Source organism: Limulus polyphemus, unplaced genomic scaffold, assembly GCF_000517525.1.
Source record: "Limulus polyphemus unplaced genomic scaffold, Limulus_polyphemus-2.1.2 Scaffold548, whole genome shotgun sequence".
Lineage (NCBI taxonomy): Eukaryota > Metazoa > Arthropoda > Merostomata > Xiphosura > Limulidae > Limulus > Limulus polyphemus.
Window position 1 is genome coordinate 65,676 of NW_013666158.1, and position 9,393 is coordinate 75,068.

General features: G+C 33.9%; 1 protein-coding gene across 8 annotated transcripts in view; it reads right to left on the minus strand.

Moving 5' to 3' along the window:
• LOC106459027 overlaps positions 1–4,218 on the minus strand; it is a 27,363-nt gene extending 23,145 nt beyond the window's left edge. For 4 of the 8 annotated variants that reach the window (XM_022385400.1, XM_022385402.1, XM_022385405.1 and 1 more), the window contains exons 1-2: positions 4,150–4,196; positions 1,162–1,277 (exon numbers count right to left, since the gene is read on the minus strand). The gene's annotated coding sequence lies outside the window, so the exon portion shown is untranslated. Of the gene's footprint in view, positions 1–1,161; positions 1,278–3,743; positions 3,843–4,149 lie in introns of those variants that run through there. The other 4 variants (XM_022385403.1, XM_013918597.2, XM_022385404.1 and 1 more) reach the window with 4 other exon arrangements.
• Between the last annotated feature and the right edge of the window lie 5,175 nt (positions 4,219–9,393).

Sequence of the window (9,393 nt, forward strand, 5' to 3'; positions counted from 1 at the left end):
ATAACAGTTCCATTAGACAAATCTGGGTCAGTCTTTCCAAAACTTGAAGTTTCAAGTTCACTCTATTAGTGTACATCACATCATCAAGAAAATTACAACACAAAAATAACAGTTCCATTAGACAAATCTGGGTCAGTCTTTCCAAAACTTGAAGTTTCAAGTTCACTCTATTAGTGTACATCACATCATCAAGAAAATTACAACACAAAAATAACAGTTCCATTAGACAAATCTGGGTCAGTCTTTCCAAAACTTGAAGTTTCAAGTTCACTCTATTAGTGTACATCACATCATCAAGAAAATTACAACACAAAAATAACAGTTCCATTAGACAAATCTGGGTCAGTCTTTCCAAAACTTGACGTTTCATGTTCACTCTATTAGTGTACATCACATCATCGAGAAATTACAACACAAAAATAACAGTTTCATTGGACAAATCTGGTTCAGTCTTTCCAAAACTTAAACATTCAAGTCCTCCCCTAGCCTTATCAGTCCAGAAATATAAAACTTCCTACAGGTAGCTCATCCATTTAAATAACTTGAAGAACAAATTAAACTACCTTCATATATTCTTTATTCTAACAAATAGAAGAGTAATTTTTTTTTATTTAATTTTTCATGTATCTTGTATCACTTTGGTAGCCAATTTTTGCAGTTTTGCCAACATACTGATGAACGTTTTATAATTAAACCAAAACTGGGCGTCGCTCCTTATATATGGTCTAGCAAATTTTAAATCTTTCTCCTTCTTTTCAATATCTTGGCACAGAATATATGAACTCAAATTTATCTATCCCAAATGCATGTTATTACTCAGCTTAATATTAAAATACATTTTGAATGTTCTTGATGCATTAGTTAAGACTTCATTTGGAAAAGTGTGTAAAGTTTTGGACACTTTATTTAAGAAAGGATGTTGAATTGTTGGAGAGGGTTTATAGAAAGCTAACAAGATGACTTCAGGTTTGGAGGTGTTGTGATATACGGATATATTGAAATGTCTTGACAATATTTTTAGTGTATATTAAGAGTTGAGAGGACATTATTCAGGTTTTTAAAATTTTTTAGAGGCTTGGAATCCATAAATCTAGATATTTTTTGTAAAACTCGGCAGGCAATAAGACTAGATGACACAAGCTTAAAATATGGAAAACTTACATAAATTCAGTGAAGGCAGTGTTACTGTTCTAATAGGGTAGTCAGCCTAGAAAATAGTTTGCCTTCTGGTGTCATTAGCAGATGCAGGTGTGGTTCGAAGGGTTCGTAGAACCTCCCTAGAGAATTCATTGCATCATTTATTTTATAAAACTAAGGGCTATAGTTAGTAAAAAAAAAATTAGCAAGAATATTTTTTTGTTTCCTTCAGATAGTAAATATGGTATTGCATACTTCAAAATGCCAATTTCAAACATGTGTTTCTAGTATTCTTAGTTATAGTAATGCATACTGTAATTAGTCGAGCATGAAAAACTAGGCTATTTATGTAGTGGATCTGATTTTGTGATTATGATAAGGTGGTGCTGGTTGGAAAAAAAAAAAAAAGTGGGTATATTTCACTTAGTGTGCCTAGAAAAGAAGGGGAGGTTTGTATATTGTATTTTATGAGTAAAGTGATTTTCTGTTGTTTATATATATAATGAACATATTCAGAGCCTAAATTAATCAAAAATTGTTGTTTTCTATCATCTTGTGGGGATTATAAATGTGTAAAATGCACTTACAGTAATGTAGCTATGACCACTCCCCTAGATCCCTAGTTGGAACCTTACTTATCTCCTTCCATACCTGTTGCACTACCTTCCCCAGATATGCTAAAAAAAATCCTGTAGATTTCCTCTCAATAAGTTCCTGTATTTGCCACTGGGTGTGGTAGAAACTGAGATAAACTCCTTATGCAGAGGAGACTCAATAAGTACTTTAGCAATTAGGGTTGGATAGAAGGGTCTAGAAAATAATTCAGATAAGCCAAATGGTCCCTTGTTATACATTACAGATGAAATGTCCTCCCTCAAAACAATATTGGTTATTTCCACAAACTCTATACTAAAGAAATTAGTATTCAACCTGTTTAATTCTTGATTCACCATACAGGGTACGGTACTGTCCGACTCCAGCAGTTGAATGCAAGGTGTTGTATACGGTGCATGTCTCACACAAATTTTGTGCCCATTTAAAGTCAAAGGGTTAAACAATATTAACTCTATCTCCTACAAATTAGATCATATACAAATAGATACTATCTTCCTCAAGATCATTACAACCTAATTTATAATAATTAATTTATAACTATCAAAATGTTTTTCTTATCTATTATAGCAAGCTTATTTTATATTGCACGTTCATTATCATGAATCTATGCTAATCTGAACTAAAAATTAACCTGTTAATTAGTATAGCTAACTTCCTGTATTGCACTAACTAAATGTTACAATGCCTTATAACAAAAATGTATAATGATTACAATACAATGATTTATCAGTTGGTACCCTTGTTAATGGTATTTCTAGCTGTAATAACAGTGTTAACCAAAGGTGCACAGATGATGGGTCAAAGTGCACATGCTATGACCTTCTACAGAGTGCTATTTAGTATGATATTATGTACTTGATGTCACAATTATCAACCATTCATTTTACCCTACACTGTTGATTTAGTGACAGTTAATGGTACAGGGGAATAAATACCAGATATAATATATAGAGATACTGAAAAAACTGTAAGTATGGGTTTCAGAGGTTCTTGATTTTATGCAAATACAATATGCAAACTGTATGATGGACAAAAGTATTTTATTCTTCAAATGACCATCACCTTACTCTATGACTTGTCCGAATCAGACTGATGTCATCAATTCACAGACATATCTTGAGTACAAATACTTATGTAACACACCTGATTTTCTGTGCACAACAGAATTGTATATTTAACTAAAAGTTTGCCACATCTTGTGAATATACATATAGTAATGCTGAAATTATATTCAAAATTCCTTGTCCAATATGGGGCTAACCCTGTGCACATTTAATTAATATTTTGCTATGTAAAGTCACAGTACATAATTATTATAATCAAGTGAAATGTATTCAATGTTTTAATTTAGAACATAATATAATGATTGTATCAACAGCCTTGCAGACATTTTGGCCATCAAGGCATCTGAGAAACTTTCCTCATAGTTCTTTAATAACCTACCATTATCACATCAGGTGTTGCTTGTTACAGTCTTAATTACTCAGGCTTAGGGTCTTCTTAATATTTAAATTGGCGATTTTTTTAGGAAATCTTGTTAAGTTTCAGGCACAGAATTGAGAATCATTGTAGTTTGTACTTTCACTATATTTGTGCTTAACCAAGCTGTAACTAAAAAATTATAAATATTAGTATGCTATCTTATAGTAGTAGTGTTTAAAACGAAATAAATTATCAATAGTTTACCATTATGAGAGTATGAGTATGTAAAAAGGGAATAAACAATATGAAAATTCTTTCTTTCCAAGTTTCTTTTCTTTTTAGTTCGATAAAGGTCTTCACCTCGCCTGTCATAAAACTAAGTACTATAACTTATAAGTCTAGATTATAAATATTAAATTAATAGAAGGTTCTACAGTTCTTCATACATTTCAATTCCGAGAAAAAACAGAAGTGGAAAAAAAAATTGGTATAGTATATAATTATAAATAATATAGGCTAAAGCAAAGTAAAGGTCAAGTTAAAAATTTGAAAGTTTCCGCAGGTATTACATTTTATGTATCCGATTACTGCATACAGTAGATATGGTGTGGCCAAATAATCCCGTTGGTACTATGTAATTTGACTTGTACATTCATTAGATTCAACGTTTTTAAAACGAACTAATTCTAAATGTTTTTAAATAACTTAATCTTAATCGTAGCGATCAGGCTTAACTTAAAAGGCTATAGCATTATGACTTGTCGCAGAGGGCGGGGCACAACAAGACACTACCGATTCGAAGGTTAATGTAAAATAACGATTAAGAACTTTTAACAAGTGAATAACAATTTGGGTGTAGGAGAACAATTAAGAATATATTCAGGCACAATTTATTCTCTTAACACTTCCTATATATAGTTGTTTAATCACATCTTGCTATTTGTTTTAGTAGCAAATGCAATTATTTCCACTCACCAAACGACAATTCAACCACAACTGGTAGCCATCTTTTATCAGCATCATTTCATCCCCCATCCATCGTCGTGTAACCTTATTTACTTGCCAGAAAGATCATTCCTACTCCAAAGATAAGGGGTGAAGGGGGCGGGAAATTTTGTAAATAAGTAAATTTAATTATTGTACTTATACAACGAAGTTACAATGTACAAAATGCGAGCCATATATTCTTGTTCAGAATAATGGAACTATTTTAACTCTATGTTAGAGCACAAGTTATACTATTTAAGATTAATTAACCTAGTGCACTTTGTTCTTTGTTTTAATATCCAGTTTTTATGACAAAGCTACATCGGGCTATCTGCTGTGTCCACCGAGGGGAATCGAACTTCTAATTTTTAGCGTTGTAAATCAGTAGACTTACCGCTGTCCCACCTGGAGACATTTTACAATGAATTATTATTCTGTTCTAACACATCCTATTACAACGCTTATGTAAACAATCGTGAAAACTTATTATGAAAAATAGTTTTATGCAATTAAAGATGATTATAAATTTTTGTTACAAAATTAAATTTATTACAGTTTTATATATATATATATATATAGTGTGAAGATTGATAGTGCGAATTATGATCATAAAACACTTTAGAATAAGTTGGCTGTAGCACCATCTTGCAAGTATTTTGTTGTTACTGAAACTTCTGAAAAAAAAAAAAGAATTTGACATGGGTATTAGGGAGATGAAAGACTTATCTATTTGGGGATATTTAAGTGTGTACTTTTGTATGTGGTTATTCTTTAAGCTTTGCGAGTTAGATTATAGTTGTAACATATGATATAAAAATTTAGAAACAGTCTTGAACAAAAATATAACCCATACACAATTTTTGTATCTTTCGAGCACTTTCATCAGGGTGTTACATTGAAATATTTATAGATAAAAAAATAAACAAATAAATAAAGAGAAAAAATAGATAAATATCAGGAAAAGTTGATCTAAGCACAGTGAAGAACAATTGGGCGAAATAAATTACACTTAAAACTTTGGTTTGTACAAAGTGTTCGTTTCTTGGAAGCTTTTTAGATATATAGCAGCACTTTCCCGTAAACAACATAAAAAACTATCCGTAACAAAATATCTTCCAGTTTTCTAAAACGTTGAGAGTATGTCAGGTACCCAATTATAAAATACTATGGAAACATCGTTTATATATACCTTTATGCATTTTGTTCAAATGGTGAAAAAAAAAAGTGTTAAGAAAAATTATTGTGTTCTGGTTGGACGGAAAATTTGTATTTTACAGAATAGGTTAATGAATACTTCCTTTAACAGATGGCGCAATAGTAATTTAATAAATGTAATGATGTGGAAACGTGAAAGCCTTTAGCGTATATACATCATTGAATAAATATTGTTATTGAGTGTCACTTATAAATATATATTCAATAAATGAGTAACAAATTTATATTTTTAGAAATCTTAAAGTTTCAACGAATTATAACGACCTAAATATATGTGGCCCTAATTCGTCTAATCTCTAATTCCTTGGATCGATGTGAATGAATGAACGACTTTGTAAACTTAAACTATTTCGTAAAAAACTTGGCTTTCATTGGAGCATATGGTTATTTCGTTTTTTCTTTCTAGTCTTTTTTGAGAAGAATCTATATGATAGACATTATGCGCTCGTGCAGAATTACATCAGTTGTCCAAATTCGTGTTACCGTTGACTTCATGGTCAAAAGAGCAATTATGATATATGCTTGGCCAAAATGTTTGCATAGTGTCCTATATTGAAGTTGTTGTCTACATGCATGGAGTAGTTATTGAGTAAATGCCTGAGTTGTTATTCAGGTCTGTATAAGTTGTTTTGAGCATTTGTTCGTCAAAACACACATACACATCTGTTTTGTATAAAAGGATGTGCTTTTGAAAATCTGGTAGACGCCCAAAAACTACTGTGTTGTGATCAGGTTAACTCGTCAAGGTCGAAAGAAGTCTTGCAACACCTTACGACAGGAATGGCATGAACACATTCATTCCAGGTATCCAGAAAAACAGTGAATAGGAGACTGGCCAAATAAGGTTAATTTGCAAGAGAGACTATCAGAATTCACCGCGTCACTGCTTTACTTGGGCAAGACAGCATGCCAACTTACAGTTAGGACACTGACGACATATCAGATAGGTCCTGTTTCCGACTTGTTAAAAGTTATGGTAGGATTCGTGTTCGTCTTTTGTCTGGAGAACAGATGAGAGAAGTCTTTCTTTCTCACAGAGGTTATTGGAATATAGGAAGGCCAACCAAGTTCTGAATGTTTGATATGAACTGATATGAGGTTACGGATGCTAGTTATAATAGTTTGATGTTATATTTTGCCATTATATATACGCTTTGGTAAGGTTTTGTTGTAGTAGATGAAATGATGAATTACACATCTTTCTACAGGTGTCTGATAAAATTGTTTGCTGTTCTAGTAAATCGTTCATGATGTCCATTGAACCTGTCTCATTATACAAATTACATGTGTATATATTTAATATAACACGCAATTCTCAGTTTGACAGTGATAAATGTATTTGTATTCCATCTTAATAATAATCCATCTTTTCGAGCTTCGAGCTACTATCTTCAGTTGTGCAGAGTGACGATATATTAGGTATTATTACATCTACTTACTCCAGCCATCCTCACTTATGGTAATCGAGTGGTAGTTATAAAATCCATTTCATATACTTTGTTGGAAAGCAAGGAATGCTAGTTCCTTTCAGTCAGTGATCCTACAATCAGTGAGTGTCCTATATCTTAGGTAATGAATAGGTGGTAGTTTGGCTAACTATCGGAGCTATCTCTACCTTCTAGATCCAATGTTTCCACACCTGGCTCATTGTGAATAGCCAGATAAATATTTTCTGTTCTTTCCACTTCATCCCCTGGATCCAAAGGAGATAAAATAGAACTCTCATTCTCCTCAGACTCATTGATCTCTTCTCTTGATTCCTGGTCAAGCCAGTGCATAATAAATTTGTCTGTAACATATGGATTCAGCTGGTCGACATATGAGACTAAAACTAAGCTGCTGGCACACACCAAATGTACACCAGCATCTACGATGGCATAACCTAGTTTATCATAGCACCTCTTTTGTTGTATGGCAACTTTTCACATTTGATGGCACACAGACTCTTGTGCATTAACTAATGCAGACCTTAACCTTAAATGTAGGAAGTATACTCTAGGGGGAGGACCCAACGTCACATCTACAGGAAGCAGCAGAGCTTCCTGCCAAAACATCTCTGCTCAAGTTTTCTGTATGCCATTATGGCATAAGATAAGTGTTCACCCTAGTCCGATTGATCAGGATTAAAAACTTGGCAGGCATATGCTTGGCAGTCTGTATTACATATTTCGTTAAACCACCAAACTGGGGGTGGGGGTGTTAAAGTGAAAAATGGATTTTCACCACATCCTAAACTTTACACAGCTCAGAGAACATTTGGCTGTTGAAGTTAGCTCCCTGATACATAAGGTTATTTTCATTCTTCAAATATACTATCCAGATCAACACCAATGCATCATCTATGGACTGTACCATTGTGTCTCTCAATGGAGAAGTGTCGGCCCACTTTGTAATTCATACAATAGTCACGAGTATGTACTAGTAACCTTGTTTCATCTTCAGAAGTGGACCAGCGATAACCAGGGATATTCACTATAAATGGAAACCAACACTTTTCTGTTAGATTTACCATTTTTTGGTCAACTTTCTTCTGTGTGGCCACATTTTACAGTGTTGACACCACCATTAATCATCTAACTCAAATGTGGTCATAAGAACTGTTATCGAATGTTAGTACGAGTACGAGTAACACCTCTGTACCCTCGAGTTTGGGGGTTATGCAAAGTCTAGAGAATCTCTTACTTTAGGGCTCTGGAGACCATTAACTGTAGTACAGGCAGTAATACGGTTTAGTGGTTTGAATGTGATGATAAAGCACATCTTCTTGCACTCATAATTGGTCATACAAGTGACAAAGGTTACGTGTATCCATGTTATGCTCCTCAATCTGAGTTTGTCAAGTTCCATCTTACTGCCTAGCAAGGAGAAACCATGCTAGATCTGAACCCTTCAGCTTCTCTGCCTGAAGCTTATGAACTGTTAATTGCAGTACTCATGTATTTAGTTTAATCCGCTACTGAATAGATCAATGTCATCATTGCAGAAATAGTTTCAATTCCCATATAGTTTCCAGGATTATTACATTCAAAGAACGGAAAGGGTCTCACTATGTGGCGAGACAAACTGTTGGCATTTCTGTATTGTGAGCCCAGACAACGCTGTATGAATGTGGTCCATCTTAGTAGTGAACTTTCTACCATATAAGTGGTGCTTACAAATGGTGTTGATAGAGTATCACGAAGACTACAGCTGCAGTATCTCTTTCTTTATTATAAAGTATCTGTGTTCAGGATTATCGAGTTTGTGATTAGCACATGCGATTACACGTTCCTCTCTACACTCCACCATATAGGTGTGGTAACACAGCTCTGATACCACTATCACTGGTATCTAACAAAAAATCATAGTGTTGTCGGGAATGTGCCATTAATTGGGCTTCCACTAAACCGGGGCTTCTCAGCTGGGTGAATGGTTTACCCAGGGATTAATGAGATCAGAATCAGGGTGAATGAGAATGAAGTGTTGAATGGCAGAATGAATCCGTATTATCAATTATGTCCCCCGGTGGGACAGCAGTAAATCTACGGATTTACAACGGTAAAATCAGGGGTTCGATTCCCCTTGGTGGACACAGCAGATAGCCTGATGTGGCTTTGCTATAAATCACACACACACATATACGTATTATCAATTATACAACAAATTCAAAAGCAAAAAAGTCATTAATTATTATTATTATTTATTTTAGTTGTGGTTTGATAAATACATTTATTTCATGCTGTATTTATTCTAATTGTAGTTTGGTGTATATTTAAGTCATAATCAAGAATTTTGCATTTTAATTAGTACTTTTTGTCTGTTTTCGAACTGGGGTGAGTAAGCTGTGAAAAACGTATAGGGGTGAATGATATTGGAAAAGGTTGAGTAGCACTGGACTAAATCATGCTTCAGGGACTGGACTACTTGCTGACACTCCTCACTCCCCATGAAGTGTATTTCTGCCGTACCCCCCCCCCCCTCCCACCTCTCTCTCTCTTCGGTCCAGCATGGTGAAATTATGTCATCTATATTTGGTTT